At 40.6% G+C, this 21481-nt stretch overlaps 1 protein-coding gene across 8 annotated transcripts in view; it reads left to right on the top strand.

Annotated features, from left to right (window-relative positions):
• LOC117240085 (RNA-binding protein Musashi homolog 2) overlaps window positions 1–21481 on the top strand; it is a 129925-nt gene that overhangs the window by 16836 nt on the left and 91608 nt on the right. For 3 of the 8 annotated variants that reach the window (XM_033505958.1, XM_033505955.1, XM_033505949.1), the window contains exon 2: window positions 11652–11717. The exons of 2 other annotated variants lie outside the window; for them this stretch is intronic. The gene's annotated coding sequence lies outside the window, so the exon portion shown is untranslated. 3 more of the 8 variants (XM_033505947.1, XM_033505952.1, XM_033505953.1) reach the window with 3 other exon arrangements.

Raw genomic sequence — 21481 nt, 5'->3', positions numbered from 1 at the left:
ACTCTCGCAAACAGCTTTTATGTATATTACATTGTTATGTTATGCTATATGTTATTTATTTATTTACAGAGAAAAAGACTAACCCATTGCTTACAGTAGCCATGTAAGCACGCGTAATATGAGAAATACATGCAAATTAAATTTGCGAAGCTACATACCGACAAACAATAGCTTACAAGTTGATGTAAATTGAATAAGATACGACACAACTAGTTCTTAATTTTAAACGGTTGGATGGAGGAACAGTATCGACTTGAAGAATAGGCACTAGTGAAGTTTTATACTATACGGTTGACACCAGTATGCTACCCATACGTTGTTTTATGTGGGTTCGCATAGAGGAGACCATAATATCGCAGATTTCTCACAGAAACGAACGAATTGAACAATTCGAAGTTCGACAATTTGTGGGCAACTCATAAAGCTATTGAATACTTTGTAGGCATATTACACAACATTCTCATCAATCGACCGTTTTCCTGGCAATCTATTTAGATCGAATATGGTGTTTTGCATAAAAGACGTTCAAACACGCGTTGTAAACGGGGGTTGTAGGATAGAATATTGCCGAGAATTTGATGCGATTATCCTTAAATTCGTGGCAGCTCGCAGACTGCGAAGGTTAGAGCTTATTTCCAGCGGAACAGTTCGACTAGATTGCCGGGTAGTTCCACCCGATTCACCTAGTTTTACCCGACGAAACACCGGCTGACATGCACACGTCTCTGCATACTCATTCTGCCTGTAATTCACAGGCTATCTACTTCGAGCGGGATCTATTAGGTATTAGGTAGCCAAGTGGATATAGGCATTGCCTGATTATGGATTACCTTCCTGTCGGATGACATTCACTGGCAGAGATAACTGCAAGTAGATACGTGCACATGTAATATCTATAGGGAAGTGGAGTGTAGTCGGCGTTGTGCGCTCTGATAGATCGCTAGTAACAGCTTCGAACTACTCCTGTAATTTCTCTTCGAGAATGAAGGTTCTTGCGAGCCGATCCTTCCCCGCGGTAAGTTGTCCTTTCCACAAGAAAACCTACCTACGCTTGTAAATTATCTAGCGTCTAATTCAAACTAAACTTCGACTAACATTGGATGTCTTTTGCATTCGATGACGACAAGATACAACCAACACCCAAATAGACTCGATTAGACAATTTTTGAATACAAAATTTCATAACTTACAGTGCTCTATATTAACGAATAATTTTTATATCATAGCTACCTATTTTTATATTGTAAGATTTTCCCACGTTGTTCTACAATTTTTTGAGTTTTACGTATTCGCATTGAAATTGGTACCATACAGATTCTCGTCGTATGGAGCAAACACGTTTAATCGATTTATTGTATCATCGATGTGAATGACATTGATTAAGCAGCAGAATCATATATATATATGTATATGTATATAATAGATAATCGCAGCGCGTCGTCACCGAATTTTGGTTGTTATTGTTTATCCGATCGAAATCGGAATGGAAAGCCGCACAGATATTTCGCTGGTCGACATTATGCTCGACAGATTGACTTTGATTTTGCACATGACGCGCCAGTGATCGTTTCATACGATAATGGTATTGATGTATCAGTCCAGTTCGTGTAGGTATCGATTACTTTGGAACAATAATAGCTACGGTTAACACAGACTCCGGTAACAAATATTCAGTCGGCGAAATAATCATTTTTATTTGCTTCGAGTGAAACTAACGGCAGCGGTTCGTTTCTTCACGATGATTTATTTATGTTACGTTATTCCATCAAGCTTTTCGAATTTGCCGCGTTCCCTCGATCACGTACGATATCAGAGATCGCCGAGCTGATTACTCGGTGAACACTTACTGTTCCGTTCGAAGGAAATTCCAAGATCTTAATGTTTTAGCATGACATATTTCTTATTTTCTCCGCGCTTCGATAAAAGCTTTGGTTTGAACAACAACCGAAAAATGCGATGAATTAAAACGCTCGTCTCGCGGACAAACCGCGCGCACGTTCTTAATTAAACTGCGCGAGTTAGATCGATACGCGTTTTAAAGAACTTTCATATCTTTTTTTCCTTCTATGGTGAATAATCGGTGGCATTCCTTTTTAATTCAATTACATCGTTCGTGCGCACGATAATGAACCGTATTAAAAAAAAAGAAAAGAAAAAAGAAGAAGACGAAAGAAACAAAAACGAAAAAAGAAAATATATGCCCTGAATTATTCAGAACCGACGCTGCAGCGGCAAGAGTACCTAGACTCTTTTACGGCGTTACGTTGAAACTGCTAAGAGAATTTTATCGATTACTCGATTCACCTTTTGTTCAAGGCATCGTACTTTCCCGCGCCTTCTACAACAAAATTGACGATGTTTGCGATGGACGAGCGAGTCCGATTCTTTTCCAATAAAATTTCATTCGTTATCCAGATGTAGCTTTTCCATCAGAGCATTGAATGTATTTAAGTTACCGTAGGTAGCAGTAAATACCTCTCTTCAGTTTTTAATTCACGTTTTTAAAAATTTGCTATTGACCCAAGTCTTCTTCGACATCTATTCTGCTATTTCGTTTTTTTCACACTTTTTCTTCGCTTTTTTCTTCCGCTCACACGTTCCATACTTCGTCTGCTCTTCACCGGAAGTCGGTCCGAGTCTTGTTCTGAATCACTAATACATCTCGATAGAAGTTTCTTCTTCATTCCTTTGCGCTTCCCTTTTAAATCTTCCATTCTCTCAACGATGAGGGAATTCAATAATTTAACTGATTGAAAAAGAATTGCAAATGAAATGTTGCGTTAACGCTGACCTTTAATGGATCAAATCAGCTGTAATTCAATACGCGGGAGTCTAAAGCGTGTCCAGTTATGTGTTTTACTGGCGCCAAGATTTCTTTCAAGTCTTCCGTATTTTCTTTAATGGAACGTCCATTTGAGATTATGTTTTCCTGGAACTCAAATCGATTAGTACGCTCTGTCTCTTAATAAAACGCTTAGACAAAAGGTTCCATTGTACCCTCGATGCTTCCATTTTCAAATTTTTTCGAGGCACAGCCGACTATTATAGCCAGTCGATAAACGTTCTCTTGGAGTTTACTGACACGTAAAGTGGCTACTATTTCGTGGATCACAACGACTTTCGCGTTGCCAACTCGATACGTTCGGATATCGAGTTAATCAGCCATGCGAGAGCGGCCGTCTCGAGCAGAGTCGCGCTTTTTTTCGAGATTATCGAGCGACCCGTGCGGCCAGGAAGAAAAACGCTGCCAAGAAATTCTAGTATCGACGAAAGGAACGCTGGTCTGCCGTTGACTTTGCGAATAGGAATACGGGTCAACGGGTATCCCGAACAGAAATAATGCTTCGGTCATTTCTAGCGGCCAGCTCTTTCGAGCACGAGTCGAGAATTCGTCCAGCGAAATCTGCGAAATGGCCGAATTGCGAGGACGTTTTCCTCTTTTCGCCATTTTTCGCTCAACCTCGGCTCTTTTATGAAAATCTTACGTGAATACGCTTCGTGTACACACAGTAGAATCTCGTTTTTACCTACAAGCTACACTGTTCAGATTCAGATGTACGAACTGAAAGCTGAACCTCTATTGTCTGAACGAATTTAAAGATCAGACGCAATTTTAGTTGCATGAAAAAAAAAAAAAAAAGAAAAAAAAGAACAAAATAAAACACTTATCTTACTTGTAATAAGTGCAATCGTTTCTTCATAGCGGGATGATGCAATATAATTTCGTTTCCTTTGGATACGGGAATGGAAGTTGTTTTTATGAAAACTACGTTCAGTTGGGATTCCGTGAGTGCCGCAGGTGGCTCGTCTCTACGAAATGGACCGTACTTCATGACTTATATTAACTTCCGGAAACAGACTATTCGCAAACCGTCGGACCTTTTCGGTAGATTAATTCCAGATGTTAGTCAATATGCCTTGCTCGTATTCCTAGCAAATTTACGATCAGCCCGTAATTAGTAATGTAACGGTATTACGACGGAGAAGTACTATTTTAATTCCACAAATTCACAGAAATGAAGAAATATTTCACGAATACGTTACGTGCCTTAAGCGAGACGTTTTGAAACTTTATTGGCACTGTAACGAGATCCACATTGATTTTACGATCATTACGGTGCTAATGAAATTTTTAACCGTTTTCTATAATCTACGAAATAATGTATAGTAAAGTTTATGGTAATAGATACAAATACTTTTGCGAGCCATCGTATATCGATCCTTTGGTGAGCTGTAACTGCGAAAAATCGTAGTTCGTCGAAAGGAGACTTTTTCCCTCGTGTTCCTTGGTCTTTCCGCGCCGCGGGAGCCATGACATTTTTTCCGCGGAGATGATTTTTCGTGGTAGACGAATTACACGGTTGTCGGACGCAGCGTTGACTCGCCGGCGACTTGTCGCTTAATACAGAAACGGCGAAATCGAGCGTGATAATCCGTTTCTATCGTTCCGTAATAATTGAACCAGAGCCACCCTTTCCCTGACATTCATTCCGTTTTGTACGGTCGTGATCCTGCGGGAAAATTAACTCCCCGTTTTCGATCCTGTCGCTCAGGTTTCTTTGTGATTTCGACGATGCGCTTTACCCGAGGGGAATACCTTCCCACGGAGAACCTTTGTTTCCATTTTTCATTGTCACCAAGGTTTCGATCTTCGTTTTGGATTCGTGTTGAGATCTTTTTCAATTTATCTATTAAATCATGCGGGCTGTTGCGCCGATATTTATCCATACGTTAATCCATATTTTTACGAGCGTAGGTAGATAACTAGATATTATTACAAATATAGTACTTTAAATATTTTATATATTTTTGCGCGTATGATTTGCATTCCGTAGATATTTGCGTCCTTAAATTTCACATAAACGTATAAACGTCCGTAGTCTAGTAATAAGCTCATTCCCCTCGCGTCTAACATTCCAAACTTGGTTTAATCATTTCCTAACGACTGCTTCTTCTTTTTCTTTGAATGGCCTGATACTTGTAAACAGGGATGTATATGCGAGTTTGATTTAGGGGTGGGAATCTGTCCTTTTCTATGACTTTTCGTTGCAGGAGAATCCCGAGATTAAAGAAGTCTGGGGACGACAATCTTCTAAAATAAGCACGTGGTCCGTATGTAATTCGCGTACAAAGCGAAGCGTGTCCTTCCGGCTCGCGCGTCGCGCTAAGATTAAAATGGCAGAATGCTTTGGCTACGAGGATCTCGAGAAAGAAAGCAGACGGCGAATAAATATGAGTTTGAAGCTTTGTCCCATCCTCATCAATGAAATGCGACGAGATATTCCCAGAAACGTGACGGCAGTTGCAGACAAATTCTTTTTCCTCGAAAAATTCTACTTTTTTTATTTTTACGTTTTAATGCTAAAGTTGCGGGAAACGGTGAAACGTTCCGAAAGCAGAAAAACACGAGAAAAAACACACAACAAAAGAAGCAAAAATATTTAAAAATCTACCCTGTTGGAAGCTCGAGTTCGGACGAAATACGCGAAGGGGTATAGCATGTTAAGCAAACAAGAATCCTTCGCAGCGTGCGGAGTGGAGATATTTTTGAAAATACCTTTGACTTTGCCGATATTACTCGCGATCGAGATTTACGTCGCATGGAGAAACAAGAAGCGAGCGGACGCAGCGATCTGTCGATTATTACTTATTTCTGACGGTGCAGAATTTCTTCGATAATGAAAAATTTAATCGCTCGTCGTAATCAACCGTTCCTCGTTTCATTCTTTTGTTCCAAAACGACTGCAGACCTGTCCCCCCGCAGATATGATACTTGGAAAGTGAACGAAAAGTGTCTCGAGATTGCTATTGATATCGGAGCACGTATTGTTCATTGGTTTGAAAATGTTTCATATTTTTCCTTAACTCTTCAGTGCATAATACGTCAAACGTATTCATGTAGAACGTATCCAATATTCAATTGATTTGTTGAACGTATTCTATAGATAACTCAAATTTTTCAATATCATTCTCGGTGTTCGGAACGATTGTATCCTTTTAAGCTTACAGTTATAGCGCAACTTTATCTTTCAAACAAAGAAGTAATACAGTGGCATTGTTTGCTAAGAAATCCTGTTAATTTAAGGGTTAATTCATGCAACTGACAAATAAATATTTGCCAAAACGAGATACAGATTAGGTAGGAAAAAGAGAAGAAGCGTAACATACATACGCTTGTATTAAACTTTGGAAACTCGAGGTTTTAAAAATTTCAGTTGCAGGGGAAGAAAAGTAACTATAAAATATTTCAAAACAGGCCCTTCACGACGCAACCTATTTTTTCGCTGCGACGCGATGTCTTTTCTCCCCTTTTGTTGAGTGGCTGGCTATTCAAAAAATCGAAATGAGAGCGAGGAGTAATTAACTTCCTTTCCGTATTGTGCGCCACGTACGCGTGCTCCCAGTCGGAACAAAAATACTGTCGGGCAAACTTATTTTCGTTGTTCTTAAAAAAAAAAGGACAGATTTTTTTTTAACGAATCAACCGGGAATCTATTATTCGATGACCTGAATACAAGATTTAATGTAGTTTACAAGAATCTATATTAACACTCGTAAAAGTGTAATACGATTATAGCAGATTTGTTTCATCGATTTCATTATCGCTTCTTTCGTCCGTGTTTTGTAATCAGTCGTTGCAATTTCAGCGTAGTTTCAGTTTCTATTTAGATCACAACCTACAAAGCAAAATCAAACTGTGAATTGGTTGAAAAAATATTTAATTCGAAACGGAATTCAAGCGGCTATTTCGAGATTGAAGTTAATAGATTTTATGATCTGGACAAAATATTCCAGAACGCAAATTGCATTCCCATTTCTCTCACTTAAATTTGTAAAATGTTTATCTGTTCGTTAAATGATCCACTCCAACCAATTCATCGCTTTATCTCGTAGAAATAATTTCTACGTAAAACGTACATATATATTGAAGCAATTATAATTATTTTCTAAAGCAGCAAGTATGTACTCTGTTACGATTTTCTTCTCACCCTGTGTGTTCTCGCAGTATTACTAGTGTACAGTGTACCTCAAAGACTAAGCAACAACTATTTTTCTCGACGCTAAGCTCTCTTTATGGCGCAAACGCTGCCCTAACTCATTGTAAATTATTTTGTAGCTCTTACACGTGGACGTCTTGTACCTCAACCTTGTTCTCACTGTACCATAGAAAAATTCAATTTTTTATAGCAATAATTTTATTACTTCTCCGTGTCAAGAGCTAAAGGATATTGATTCTTAAATTTTTCAAAGCTAAAACGAGTAAAAACAATGTTACTGAATCCGTTGCATTCTAGAATATTCATATCTTCCGTTGCTCGTGTGTAAGCGCGGATGCGTTTCAGCATGGAAACTCTAGCGGCTACGTCTTTACTATATTTCCGTTGATGCATATTATTCTTCGTAGGCTTGTTCTCGTCTGGCGGAGCCGTGACTTCGCTCGTGCTTCAGATAGATGCATGTTTATTGCTGCATTAGCGCGAGACCGTAGCAAGATAAAGCCAGCAGCCGGTAGGATTCCGTTGGTTTACTGGAGGATTTCGTACTCCCCCGCAAAATATCCTACCCGGCAGATCTGCTCGTCCCGTTTTCGCGCAACCGCAAACAGCCTAGCATCTGAAGCTTCCAACAGTAAATCAGGATAACCTATTACAGTTATTGAATTTAATCTCATTGATAATCTCGAATAAACATTGCTACGAAATTCGAATAGAATTTTAATCTTTCGAGTGAAATAAGACTTATTTAGCAGCGTGTACCTTTTTCTTGTATAAGGTACCAGATTACGATATTCCTTTGTAAAATCATTACTGATGGAAATCGCTAGTTTAGAATGTAACGCGTGATGCAAAAACAAAGTACACGAGTCTAGTAGAGAGTCTAAACTGTAGAACCACAGGAGCAAAACAACGGTCCACCACCATGGGTATATTATTCCGCAATGGCGGAACGATTAGTCAGGCCTCCCCACGCACCGCTGACACTCGCACGCGCAACCTGCACATGATTAATAATCATAGCTGACCGTCGCGTCGTTATTGGCGCGGACGTTATCGTTATCTTCCGCCTATTTGCTCGCACTTTTGAGTGACGATCAGTCGTGACGCGACTGTCAGAAATTAATCTGCCCATCCTAAAACGTGATCAAGTATCTATCAATGTATCTCTACCAATTACTATATAGGCTAGCTATCTTTTAGACTTTTGGAGCGCTTGTTTTCCACCGCAAACATTCACTCAAAATGTACACTGGCTGAACAAAGTTTTCGAACCTTTGATTTCAGACGTGTCTCGATACAAGGCTAATGAGATTTTGAAAGATTTCATATAACACACTATATATATTGTAGTATTGTGGACAAATGTAGTATTGCGAGAAAGCCTAAGTGCCAACAAACCCATCAACCTGTCGTCGGTCTTTCAGTCGAATAGTTACGCGGAAAAAAGGCCTACGTGACTATAGTCACCGACGATTACGGAACACGTACGTGATGGGGCTATGAGAAAAGACAAAGGGATGGTAAGGGAGAAAGACGAATTAACAGTCAGTGTGAGTTGAGAAGTCAGCGTTGTCAGAGAGTGTGGTTCGCGTGAAAGAGAGAGTTGGAATCGTGGTGACGAGAGTTGTAAATTAACTATTTACTTGTCTTAATTATAACACATTATTGTATTTAGTTTACGTTAAAAAACCATGGTTTCCTGTTTAATCCATTTTAAATAAATAATTATAAAATCCTATAATATATACAGGGTGGTTGGTAACTAATGGTACAAGCGGAAAGGGGGTGATTCTACGCGAAAAAAGAAGTCGAAAATATAGAACAAACATTTTTTTTTAATTTTTCCATCGAGACAACGATCTGCAGTGAGATCCGTTATAACGTACCGCACGCGTACCGAGCGAAAATTCAAAGTCGAAAACAAAGCCTCAAACCAAAAATTTTTATTCTATATTTTCGACTTCTTTTTTCGCGTAGAATCACCCCCTTTCCGCTTGTACCACCAGTTACCAATATATATATATATATATTATATATATATATATATACATACACACACACATATATATATACGGTACGGTATATTATAGGATTTTATTCTATATATTTTATTTATCTATCTATATATATATATATATATATATATATATATATTTATAGATAGATAGATAGATAGATAGGTAGATAGGTAGAAGTTTTAGAGCGAATGTTGAAATAGTTTGCGCCTTTGTACATAGAAATATTTATTTCCAAGTTCCGTAGAATGGAATGAATTTATGGAACGATCGAGCGTTCGAAACACCTGTCTTGTATACGTGATTCAGAATAAGTTGATCGAGGAAATGCGTTCATAGTGCTTGAACGAATGACCGTCTAGTTGAAAGATCATGTTTCGCGAGGCGAATGCAGCAGAATCGTGATATTTGGTATGCAGCGACGACATGTGCGACGCATCTCTGCAGAGGGGCGGCAGAAAGGGATGAATTATTCGTTGTCTCCTACACTCTGCACCCCCGGACACTGACACCGCGTTGTCCTGTCTGCCGTGTCGACCCTCTGTCGCTGACACTGTCATCTATAACGTTCGCGAGCATCCACCGACGCGCACGTGTGTCGCTTTTTTTCCACCAAGTAACATCAACATTCTTACCCTCTGTTGTAAAAATTACACCACGCCTCTGCAAGCTGTCTGAGTCGAACCTTTGAATGTCATGACGAGCGGCTGCGTTATGACAAAGGTTCTCAGTACTCCTTAGTGACAATCGTTTCTTTTACAGTACGATTGTACGACCAGTTCTTTAATAGCGTCGCGCGCGATAACTTCCATAGATAAAGGGATAAAGGACTGACTCGAGCTCGTGAAAGATAAATATAAGGAACGTGATGTTTGAAATGTATCATAGTGAAAGCAACAGCGTCCCATCTAAGTAAAATTAAAACGAACGAACGCACGGAAATGACATTGCTCCGTGCAAAATCCAGTTCGGACTAACACGCACGAATTTTAGAATCGTTTTCTCGATTGGAGAAACGTTACATTCGCGTCTTGATTACCCGCTAGTGACTTGGCCTCGTGATCCTTGTGCATCTCGAGACGATTAAATCCACCATCTATTTCTATCGAAGCTGTCGTAAATGAAGAGATCGCGCGTCAGAAGGAGAACACGCTCGGAGTTAGCACAATACAGCTGCGAAGTCGGACGAATGCTTTCGCGAGGGGAAGAAGGGCGAGGGACTTAGAAAACGAGGGAACAGAGAGGGGCAGAGGGTGATTCGAGCGACGCGTTCCGGGGAGCCAGGAATATCTGAGCTCCGTGGCGCTAATTAATTGGTCCGTAAATTAGCACGCAACAATGCTCGGCCATCGTGTAACCAACGAATCACGGAATTGCCGGCACGCGTGCGAATGTAAGAATACGCGTGATCTACGAGGTATTCCAGGCTGCCTCGTCCTACCTGCAGCCCTCGTTCAATTTTCTCACCCCATGGTAGACTGGGGAGACCACCCTTCGACTTCTCCCGTTCTACGCTTTTTCGATTATCCGTTTTCAGGATGCAGACAGTTTCTATGGCAGGGTTGAGGTAATCCTGAGGTCGCGATAGGAAACGTATAACGGTATATTCGATGATTTCCGCAAATATCTCGAATACGACGCAAAATACTCCGTGAAAAGATTGAAAACTATCTTTAATTTTTTTAATCGTCAAGTTACCGCGTTCTTAAATGTAGGAGCAACTACGTTAATCTTGAGATTACTGTGACTTTCCTGCGTTGAACTTTATCGAACTCAGGTTTTTTAATTTTATTCCTAGATGAATCACCTTTTCCTACATCTGTCGCAACTGAGGTGGTGTTGGATGTAAATGTTCAAGAAATATTCTCGATGTTTAACAAAAAAGGTTTATTTAACAATCAACAGTCAACAGTCAATAGTCAACAGTCAACAGTCAACAATCAACAGTCAACAGTCAACAGTCAACAGTCAACAATCAACAGTCAACAGTCAACAGTCAACAGACAACAGTCAACAGTCAACAGTCAACAGTCAACAGTCAACAGTCAACAGTCAACAGTCAACAGTCAACAATCAACAGTCAACAATCAACAGTCAACAGTCAGCAATCAACAATCAACAATCAGCAATCAACAATCAACAATCAACAATCAACAATCAACAATCAACAATCAACAATCAACAATCAACAGTCAACAATCAACTATCACGCTTCTCGAATGTATTTGCTTCGCTGTTACGCTAGATCCTTCGCACTTTGCTGTTCGAAACGGAATGAATCTTTTGTTCAAAACCAAACGGATTCTTTTCTTTGTTGCCCCCCGATATCCATCCCCACTACGCACGCGGTTGTTAGACGTCCGCGACGGTTGCCGCGTATGCATTCTTCCGAATATTCCGCGGAAGAACCGTAGGGATGTCGATGACACATTAGGCATGTCGGCCTTACGCTTTGATGGTATAGCGCTTTGTGTCGCGAAGCCGTCGGAAAGTTCCGTCGTCGAACGTCACCACAAACTATTACGCGATGAATATAATCTTTTTTTGCGAACGTAATATTCTTCCATACGACTTTTGTACTTCTTTGACGTATAATTGTTGAAATAATTGGAAGAATGTTGATTTACCTCTGTTTCAGACAAGCCAGAAGCATCCTGTATAGCTGTCTCTTTTCTCGGTTTGATCGTAGATGTAATCTTCGCTGGTAAGCTACTTCTCTTTAAATTTCATCCATCTTATTTAAAAATTACAAACGAAGCGTGTAAGTACATTGTTCGCGAGAACTTTCATTGTGGGCTGTAAAACCACCGAAGACACGGAATAACCAGCGGGGAAACATTTGTGGAGTTTACGTTTTTTTCGGAGAAATGTACGGACCATCGAGAATTATACTTTGGGAAAGTTGAGCGGTCTGGAGGATCGCGACGGTTAAAAATTAAATGAAAGGCGAACCGAAACAAAACGTGCGACTGTAAATGAACCGAGGAACCGGAATGACTTTCTATTTCGTTTAGAGAGAACGTGCAGCGAACCGACAAGAAAAGATAAATAGATACATAAGTTGAAAAGAACAGGTCGGGAAGAGAGGATGTCCGTAGGCGCGTGCATCAACCGACAGAAAAAACACCCATGTGCTTTTCAGGAGATCTTCCGTCGTAGTTTTTAGTCCTTTACAGCTTCAATTCTCTGTGTATACATACCTGCAACGGCAGTCAGGTTGTAAAGGGTCGCGAATTGAGTGCACCTGTTGCGACTAGTTGCAGCCAACCTACACATGTAATGGGAAACAGAGTGGCAACGTTGTTTCGAGGAGCAGCCACAATTTCCTTTTCGTCTTCGTTTTCGTTTTCTTGCATATTATCACGTTAGCTGATAATTTGTGGGAATTCATAGTCATAAGAAAGAGAGAGAGAGAGAGAGAGAGAGAGTACAAACTATTATATATGGTTAGTTGATTATAAATATTTATACACTTATGGGCAATTTAAAGAGCTATAGATTTACATATAACGTATATATAATTCGTCATAATATTTGATAGGTGAATCGAATTTCTATTTAGCGTAACGCGATATTGAAATCAGCCATATATAGAACAGTTCTCAAATTTTGCCACCCTTAATCGAAATAGATTAACTTAGCATTGGTACAAGGATTAGGATTGCCTGTATTTATGCTCACCTAGCGATTATATAGTTACAATATTCATGAGAAATGGCACAGATTAATGTGTATTATTTATTCATAAACTACCGTATTCTATTTCCATCCCTTAAGAAGGTAAAAACCCGTTGCAATAAATAAATCCGTCGATTTCGATCGAATTAATTGCAAAAAGGACAGTGACGAAATAACAGAGTTGGATCGATGGGAATCGCCTTGATAGATTCCCATAGCTGGCAACAAAAGTTCCGCTCCCCAGGGGATTCTCACCACTGCAGCGTTCGCCTGTTCGATTTTTCATAGAGCGCTTTTTCAGTTTATAAGTGCGTTTAGTCATCGAGCGAACAGATAAGCCTTTTACCATGCACGCAAACAGGGCAGGAACGTTTTGAACGCACCGAGTAGAAACGTTTTGTTGGGATTGAACGCGGCGTTATTGACTGGAAGCTTGATAAGCGAGAGGCATCCTCGGAGCTCGCCACCACGAAAATCCATCGGCGATAAAAACTTAATCGTAAATGATCGTGAATCCGGGATACAGACTCATTGACGAGAGCAGAGAAAAAATCATTCCCGATGCAAATTGCTCGATCGAGTTCGATTTGTCCCGATCGTCTACCGTCATCCTGCTATGTATCGATTCGAATCAACTTTTTTAGTTTCGCATAAATTGCATTTTGATCCGGCAACGGCAACATTGTTGCTGTATTTGTTGGAATAGGCCAGGATAGATCTAACTCAGTTTATGTTTCTAAAAAACGGCGTGCTATACTTGTTATACTATAATTCTTGCAACAATTTAAACGAATTTCTGCTTCGTCCATGCATCGAATTATGATATTTTAATAACTATCCTAGTATTTATGAACTAGAGTATACTTATGTAAGATGACTCTCTCGGTAGTTGAAATTTCCAGTAGATAAAAATCGTAAGGAGTATCGATCGACGAGAGGAAATTGTTGGATCTGCCAGTAAAACTTCCTTGATTCGATACCGTGTCCAACTGTGGTCGTTGTCTGGCCATTAGCGAGCACCGGGCTTTTTCTCCTTTTTGTCGCTTCTGTTGGCCGTTTTTTACACCGACATGACACCACCAGTTCGGAAGCTCATAAGGTTTCTTGCTCGTTTCTGTCGACATTTCGTGCTGCTGAGCTAACGATTTCTCCCGGATGAAAATACGCTCCGATCTTTCCAACGAGTATGCATCGAGCGGAACCTTCCCGAATCGTGGCTAAATCGATCGGCTTTTTTGCCAATCCTATTTCGTATTATGGGCTATGGTTCTAGCTATTTGCTGGCTAAAATCGTTCGCAGTAAATAGGAAAGTGATGGTGATGTCGCGAATCGCTAGTTCGCAAGGTCGCGATAAAGCACGCGAATTCCTCGTTCTTCAGTTCGTTTGCTGGCTCGCGCAGCCAACACGATGGCTGATCATTTATTAAAAGCTCGTTCGCGAGTCTACCGCGCGTGGAATCACGGACTATGGTCTTTCTGCCAACGGTAGTCGCCACTATTATTAGCGTCCACGTGCATGACAATGAGTCGAGGTGCGTTCCTGTTAAGCTTGAGATGGTCATTCTCCGAGCGATTCCGCTCCGATTTTACATACAGTGGCTTTCGAACTTATTTCAACGCCTGTATAAACTTTTTCGATTGTATCGGGTGTTTATATAATTTTCCGTGTCTCAAATTTTTCTGCATAAATTGCAGAGATGTAATCGATAAGTGAAAATGGGAAAGAACCGTTACATGATGTTTCGCAATAAACGTTTATTGGAAAGTTATGAGCAAATATTGAGCACAACGCGGAATACGTGTATACCAATTCATCGTTAAATTAACGGCAGCGTAGTACTTGTATACATAATAAATTGACTGTAGTATAGCGCGATGCAACTTAGTTTCTCGCTGATATTCAACAAAATTCTCAAAGGACTTGAAATATAATAAATTCTATATTACATCGACGTCGAGCCTGGATCAACGTATCATTGTGATATTCTGAAATGAAAATTTAAGCACTTCCGCGAATGCTTACGGTACGAATAGAATAAAATAAATTAACTACGACAGACTTTTCATGTTCTGTAATAAACAGTCCATATTTCAATCTGCACTTGATATTTATTTATAATACGTTGTAATAAAATAATTGCAACAGAACGTCGTATACTCTTTTTCCTTGAAAAATTGAAAATACCAATGGAAACGCGCTTGAGGAGGAAAGAGAAGATTCTGTTTTATGATTTCGCGATTGCAGTGAATAAGTGCAAATAAGATGCGAAAAGAAATTCCGCGTGAAATAACGTATCTACATTCGGTTGTGTTTGTCTGATTCGAAGCCACAAACTCTCCAACTCTAAAGCCGATATAAATCGCGTACGTGTGATGAAATTAGATTACAGCCGTGACTCTAAAGTTGGCCGAATTCCGTACTAGCGAATCGAATTCGAACTGGTAACAAATGGTTTTCGGCTAGGACACGGATCGAAGAATTTTTGATGTTCGATAGAAACGAGAATAGACGTTCGCCACGCTGCGAGGTCGATTAACTAATACGCTTATCTTCTTACCTGATGATTTATTAATCTCACGTCACACCTCGATAAATCGTTCCATTCGAAACCATCCCACGTTGTACGTATAAGGCTTTTACATTTCGACTTCTGGTAAAAATATTTATTTACTTTGCATTCTTTTCGTATGCGATTAATTGCGTTCTGCGAAACTTCGTTTAATTTCGTTTTAACTCCCAGCTATAAAAGTTTACTACTAATTGCGAGTGAGCTCGAGTTAAATTTTTACCTGAACTATTTAATTTTAAAGCCTCAATTCTATATATTTGGGTGATAAATTCCATTGATTGCCTTTAAACATATAAAGTATAGAATGCAAGTTGATTCACTCGGTATCTGGATGGAGGAAAACGCAAAACGATATTTATACAACGCGCGTCGTTTTGTTTGATGTACCTACAGATACGCTGAATGTCTTTTAACTGATGCGTTTATTTCGTACTAGGTGCCCGGTTGCGTGAACTGGTTTATCGGTCCGTTATCGAATGTCAATAAGTAGAGTGATTTATGCACGGGTGTCGGACAACATTTGCGATTGCATTTGCTTGCATCGTTTCATCAACAGGACGAAAAGAGGGGTGCGATCTGCAAATTAATAGTTTGTCCAGTTAATTAGACTTTGTGATCGATTTGTTTCTTTAATATTTATCGTACCAAGATTTTCCTAAAGGCTGTTGTTTTCTGCGAATCTCGGAATGAACGGATTTGCTAATTTTATTCCTTGTTCCAAGGTACATCTTTTTTCTACGATTTTACCAGGAAAATGATCGTACTTTTACGGTTTTATCGTCGACGATAATATTCCAGAGAACATATCGTTATCTCGTCCGTTTTCCCTACCGGTTTGCTAGTTTCCCGAGATGTTCTGGAATCATAGCGAATCAATACCAACGGAATGTTCCACCCACGTTCAAGCAGCGCGCGCTGGAATGCAATATCTCACTGTTGCGTTATATTAAATAAGTTAAATTACACCCGTTAACAAGCCGATTGCCCGCAAATTAATGTCATCGCGTTCGATGCATCTATCCAACCGTTCTTTGGGGCAAACGACGTTACGCCGCTTTCCATTGATACTCATTTTCCGATTAATTAATAATAATTTTGCAAGATTTCAGCCGCGTTTCCGTTCAATTCTTTCCAACGATTTTTAAATCTATTTCTTACTTTTGGCGGACAAAGCAGCGAATTTACGAACTGAAGCTTTAAACAAATACATTGATCGATCTAATCACAGCTAGGACTATACGCATGTTCTGAACGCGTGTTCAGTTAGCAAACTCTATTCATAACTTGATATCTCGAACTGTTGCTTACAATTTTCAATTAAAATCACGCTGTGTCAACCCTCTATTATTTTATATCATGTAGTAATGATTTTCTCTAGTAAAAGTTCACTTGTATCCCTGAAAGAAAAATTAGCCCGAACAGCGAGCCGATGTTTCTAGCTGCTAACGAAAACTATTAGGAGCTATTTTAAGGCACTAATCTTGATATTCGTAAAATACGATATAAATTACCAAAGACGAACGTAACTTGGGAAAACATTAATGGACATAATGACGTCCGATAACACGTAGTTCAGAGTCACGACGTTATGCTTTTCAAACGTTTATCGCTCTTTTGATCCTGTCTCTCCGTTTCGATGACCCAAACACGTGTACTTTCAGGCCTGACTAATTTCACAAGCTCGTTATACGTATCTCTTGCACTAAACATATTGTAGCAAGAGACGTTACATAGTTGCACGTGTCGGCGAATTGCAATCGATCGAGTATCGATCGTGCAGCGATAAAAAAGCTACTCTCAGGCTTGGCTGAAAACATTAACCGCAGCTAACGCGTTACTCGACGAGTAAAGACTGCCACCGCGCACTCTGCTGTGTATCGACTCGCGGTATGGTCCGATTAACGTGACGGTGCATCCTTCCCATAAATACACACCGACACCAGGATGGTTAGCGAGACGCCGATGCGGTCGCCTTAAATTTGCCAACTAACGTTACCTTAAATTTTCCCGTCTCCCGGGAGCTTAGAGTGCTGGTCTACATCGTGTTTCTTGTTTATCGAATGGCCCGTTTGCCGCGACGATTAATTCGTTGGCTCGTGTCGTGGTTTTGTACCACGGAACGTGTCGATATTCTACGAGCTTCGGGCAGAAGCTTTTCTCCACTCTGTGCCGCCACGCTTCGTCTTTCTCGCGTTCTTTCATTTTTAATGCTGTGTTTTAATCGTTATCCATAATCGGTGGCTATCCGTAACTTTACGTTCGTTTATTTTCAATGTCGGATTTTAATTGCGTGTAAATTAACGATCCTGTTTCACAACAGCGCGAAGTTGGGCTAAAAATTTCTATTGAAAGACGGTTTATAAGATACTTAAAGTATACTTCACGTTACGGTGTGGATATACAACGTGGCTTTAATTGTAGCGCGATGCGTTTTATACGATCGATTCTCGGTAACCAAGCTCGGTTTGCTGCGTCAGCAGCTTCATTGAGTCTTCGGGTAAATAGCAATGTTTCTGCCACTTTTACGATACATCAGCGTATTTTCAGTAATAAAATGTCGCAAATGTATGTACGTGCTTGTCGAATTAAAATAGTTAATTTAAGTTCTAACTTCTTGCATCGTTACGTAGAGGATGTGCATAAACTCGCTGCAAATACGCGTGCATTGATTAAAGTCACATTGAATTTTGTTTAGCGGCAACTACATTGTTATCGCGTTTGCTCGTTACAAGTACACGATCCAAAGTTTAATCTAAATCCTACTTAGGCCGCGTTCGCGTAAATACACCGGTCGTCTCGTAATCAGCACAGAGTTGAATAATATCTTTCGAACAATACACTGCAAAAGCGACTAATGCGCCAAACAAACTTTGCTCGCACGCGTTAAATTCGAAATATGCACCTCGCTGAAGCAACAGTCGATAGAAAATATCTGAAATTTTCAAAGAAAGTTTATATATCCGATTGAGTCTACGAAAGAGGAATTGATTCTCCCGCCATCCTATTCAACGACGATATATCATTTTTGTCGTATTATATTCACTTCCACGTACAGTCACTAGGTATTCCATACTCTATGATTTAGTATTATGAGTTACGTATTTTCTACTTATTACTTTGTTCGTAACGTTGCATAACAGAATTGTTGGTTAAAACCATGATAACTCTCGACGTGACGCTATCGCCATACGTGTTAACTATTAGCGCGTGATATACATATTTATTTAAGTATTTTTCCCATTACCTTACTAATATTCAAAGTTATCGAGTCTTCTTACAAACATAACCCAAATTCCGACGCGCAATTTACTAAACTCCAACGTTGACAAGCAATTAAATCCAACAGAAGATCGACGACGTTAGTTGCACCGTTTAGAAATTCATTGTGCCGCTACCATGGCCGAACGACAGCACGCGAGAAACAAATTACTCAGAACGAGCTTGACCCGAAACGAAACTGTCGCAGGACAGGTGTGAATCAATGGATGAAAAATAAACGAGGGAAGAGCTTTCGTCGCTAGCGAGAGGGTTGCTCGGTTATATCGTCCTTGAGGACGCAACGTGGTATGTGCAAGTGGTTCGCGCGGCCCGACGGCCGGCCCGATCAGCGTGACACGGTGCATCGTCTGCGTAAATAGACGTCGAGGTGGCCGGTGGCACCGGTGCCACCGGTTGCCACTTTGCGGGCAAAGCATGCACACGATCGCCGGACGCACGCGCACTCCTGTTATGTCGCTTTATAGACACCGAGCGAGTGGTGCACCCTCCTTCGCCCGTGCACCCTTCGTCCGGTCGTCGATGCTGTTCCTAACCAGCCGAGTGGGGGTAGAGCTCTCCTCCGCGGACTATCCCTCGAGGAGGATATCAAACTCAGTCGCAAAGCGTACGCTCGCGCGCGTGTTCGTTCGTGCGTCTTCGTCGAGAGACCGCTGCTCGCCGCGTGACTCCAATCATTCTGAATACAACGCGGTTTCCTCGATTGCAAGCTTTGATCTCCCGAACGGGAGATCCGTACGTTCCTTTAACCCTTCGAACGACCGATTTAATTTACTTATGTGAGTGATCGAGCAGGAGGTGATCGAGGAAGTCGACTAATCAGTGACTTGTTGAACTTGCTGCAACGATATGAGGTGACTATCCGAGAGGTGTAAAGGGCGAAATGACATTTCATATGTTCGGAGGATTATTTAGAAGTTTCACGAGATACGGAGGTTTCCTACGTCCAGGCATATGACATTTCGTTGTTTGAGATGTGTTTGAGTCAAAGCATACGTAACTCGTTTCGAGACGTGCGAGTAGAATACGCGTTAACGCCTCTGGTTGCTTCATCGATAAATCGTACGGTATCCTACATGTTTTAACCATAATTTCTGCCTATCGTAAATCTGGAATAGAAGACGGAAGATGTGCATGATTTATATCTATCTGTGAGAGAAACGTGAATTACCAAGCTTTTATATATAAAGGTAGAAAAGTAAGAAAGATCGGCGTAGATGTTGTGCTTTGAGCTACCGATAGATCTCCGAGCGGTTTCGTCCTTCACCCGGAGAAGGAAATTGAAGACCATCGGGATACGGTTTGGTGCCAGAATCAATAATTCCGGCGGCAGGCGAAGGCTGAACACGCGAAATATTCTGGCAAAGTCGCGACGAATGACGGCGATCCGTTGCTCCCGTGATCAGAAGCCGTGAATCAATCCGTACACGCACGCATCAAGCGACCTAAATCCGCGTGAATTAGTCGCTCGATGTCGGAAGTGGCGAATAGTCCGGGTAATCGATAATCCGCCGCGAATCGCTCCAGCAAAACTTTTCTCCGTCGGAGAAAAACCGATACCAGTCGTTTTTGCTTTGATATACCCGCTTGGAAAGCCTGTTTTTTCGTTTTTATCAGCCGCTTTGCGAAGATCGTGAACTTTATGTTAAAAGGCGTCTCTGATCGAGTGGATTCGCTGCCGATCGATCACGAATTTTCGACGTCGCGAGTTATTAGGTTGTTGCATATGAAACGATCGATTTCACAAACGCGTGAAGATTTCAGGCTATACTAAAGTGACTAAAAGTGCTATTGAATAATGTTTACTGGATGCCGATGTAAAGCTTGAAGCTCGAGAGACGAGACGTAATCAGTGTTTTGTCGATCGTCTTATTATTAAAAGGGAAATTATGTGCATATCTGAGCGAATCGTGATTTCACATCGAATTGGAGTACCTACACAATTTTAAATCTCGACTCTAACAGAATAAAAACCATATTAAGAAAAGATACAATCTGCTGTTAACGTCGAGTGCTCACTAAAGTAACAAAACCTGAAGCCGCGTTAACGTGCATTTGATTTTAATGCTGTACCAAATTGACAGATACAATTTGTTGATTCCACTAGAAGATCGGTATTGCTCGGTATAGATCGGTAGTCATTGAGTTGAAAGGGCTAGCGCAGAAATTTTAGATCGAGAAATAGAAACAGAAAGATGAATCGAAATCTGATCAAGGATGATTAATATATCGAGATATTGAAAGATATTGGTCTTAATGATCGTAACTTTGTCTTACAACAGCCAAAATATATCGGCTCTATCAAATCATAATTCGATTATCGCCGTTTTCAAGGAAGCTACGAAAGGTTTCAGCCGTTTCACCCAAATCTAATAATCTAATAAAAGCGTACCTCAAAACTGTTGCATCCATCAAAAAGACCACGTTACGCGTGTCAAACTGCCCGCTTCCCTGCGCTTCCCTCACAAACACACAAAGTTAACTCGATAAAAACTTTGTTGCATCCCGTGCAAGTAACTCGATCGATAATATCTATTGCGTTCTTTACGAAAACGAACAATCGGTTTAAAGCCAGATACCCGATTGAAATTTCTTACGTATGTGGTCCGCAAGAAGCGTCGTAGTCGTTTAACAATGTTTCTCGGTCGCGTGCATTGAACGTTGCACTATGAAATCTCGCGTAACGTTCCGTTGGCCTTCGATTTCTCGTTACTTTTGCAAATCGTTTAGTCGGCCGTTTTTCATTCTCCGTTCTGTCTAGCTTTCGTTCACGTGAAATAAAACGTCGACAGAGAGCGAGAAGTATAGACGGAGAGCAATGCGAAACAGGTTACCGAACAATAGGGAAAATTTTATCTCCGCTCCGTACGAAAAGTTGGCGGTTTTGTTTTCCTGGCTTTCTATCGGCGATCCGGCCAGTTAATTTGCAATTATCGATTGAGC

Source organism: Bombus vosnesenskii, unplaced genomic scaffold, assembly GCF_011952255.1.
Source record: "Bombus vosnesenskii isolate JDL3184/JDL3185 unplaced genomic scaffold, Bvos_JDL3184-5_v1.1 scf7180000014540, whole genome shotgun sequence".
Lineage (NCBI taxonomy): Eukaryota > Metazoa > Arthropoda > Insecta > Hymenoptera > Apidae > Bombus > Bombus vosnesenskii.
The sequence above is the reverse complement of the archived record's forward strand: the minus strand, read 5'-3'. Positions and strand labels throughout refer to the sequence as shown.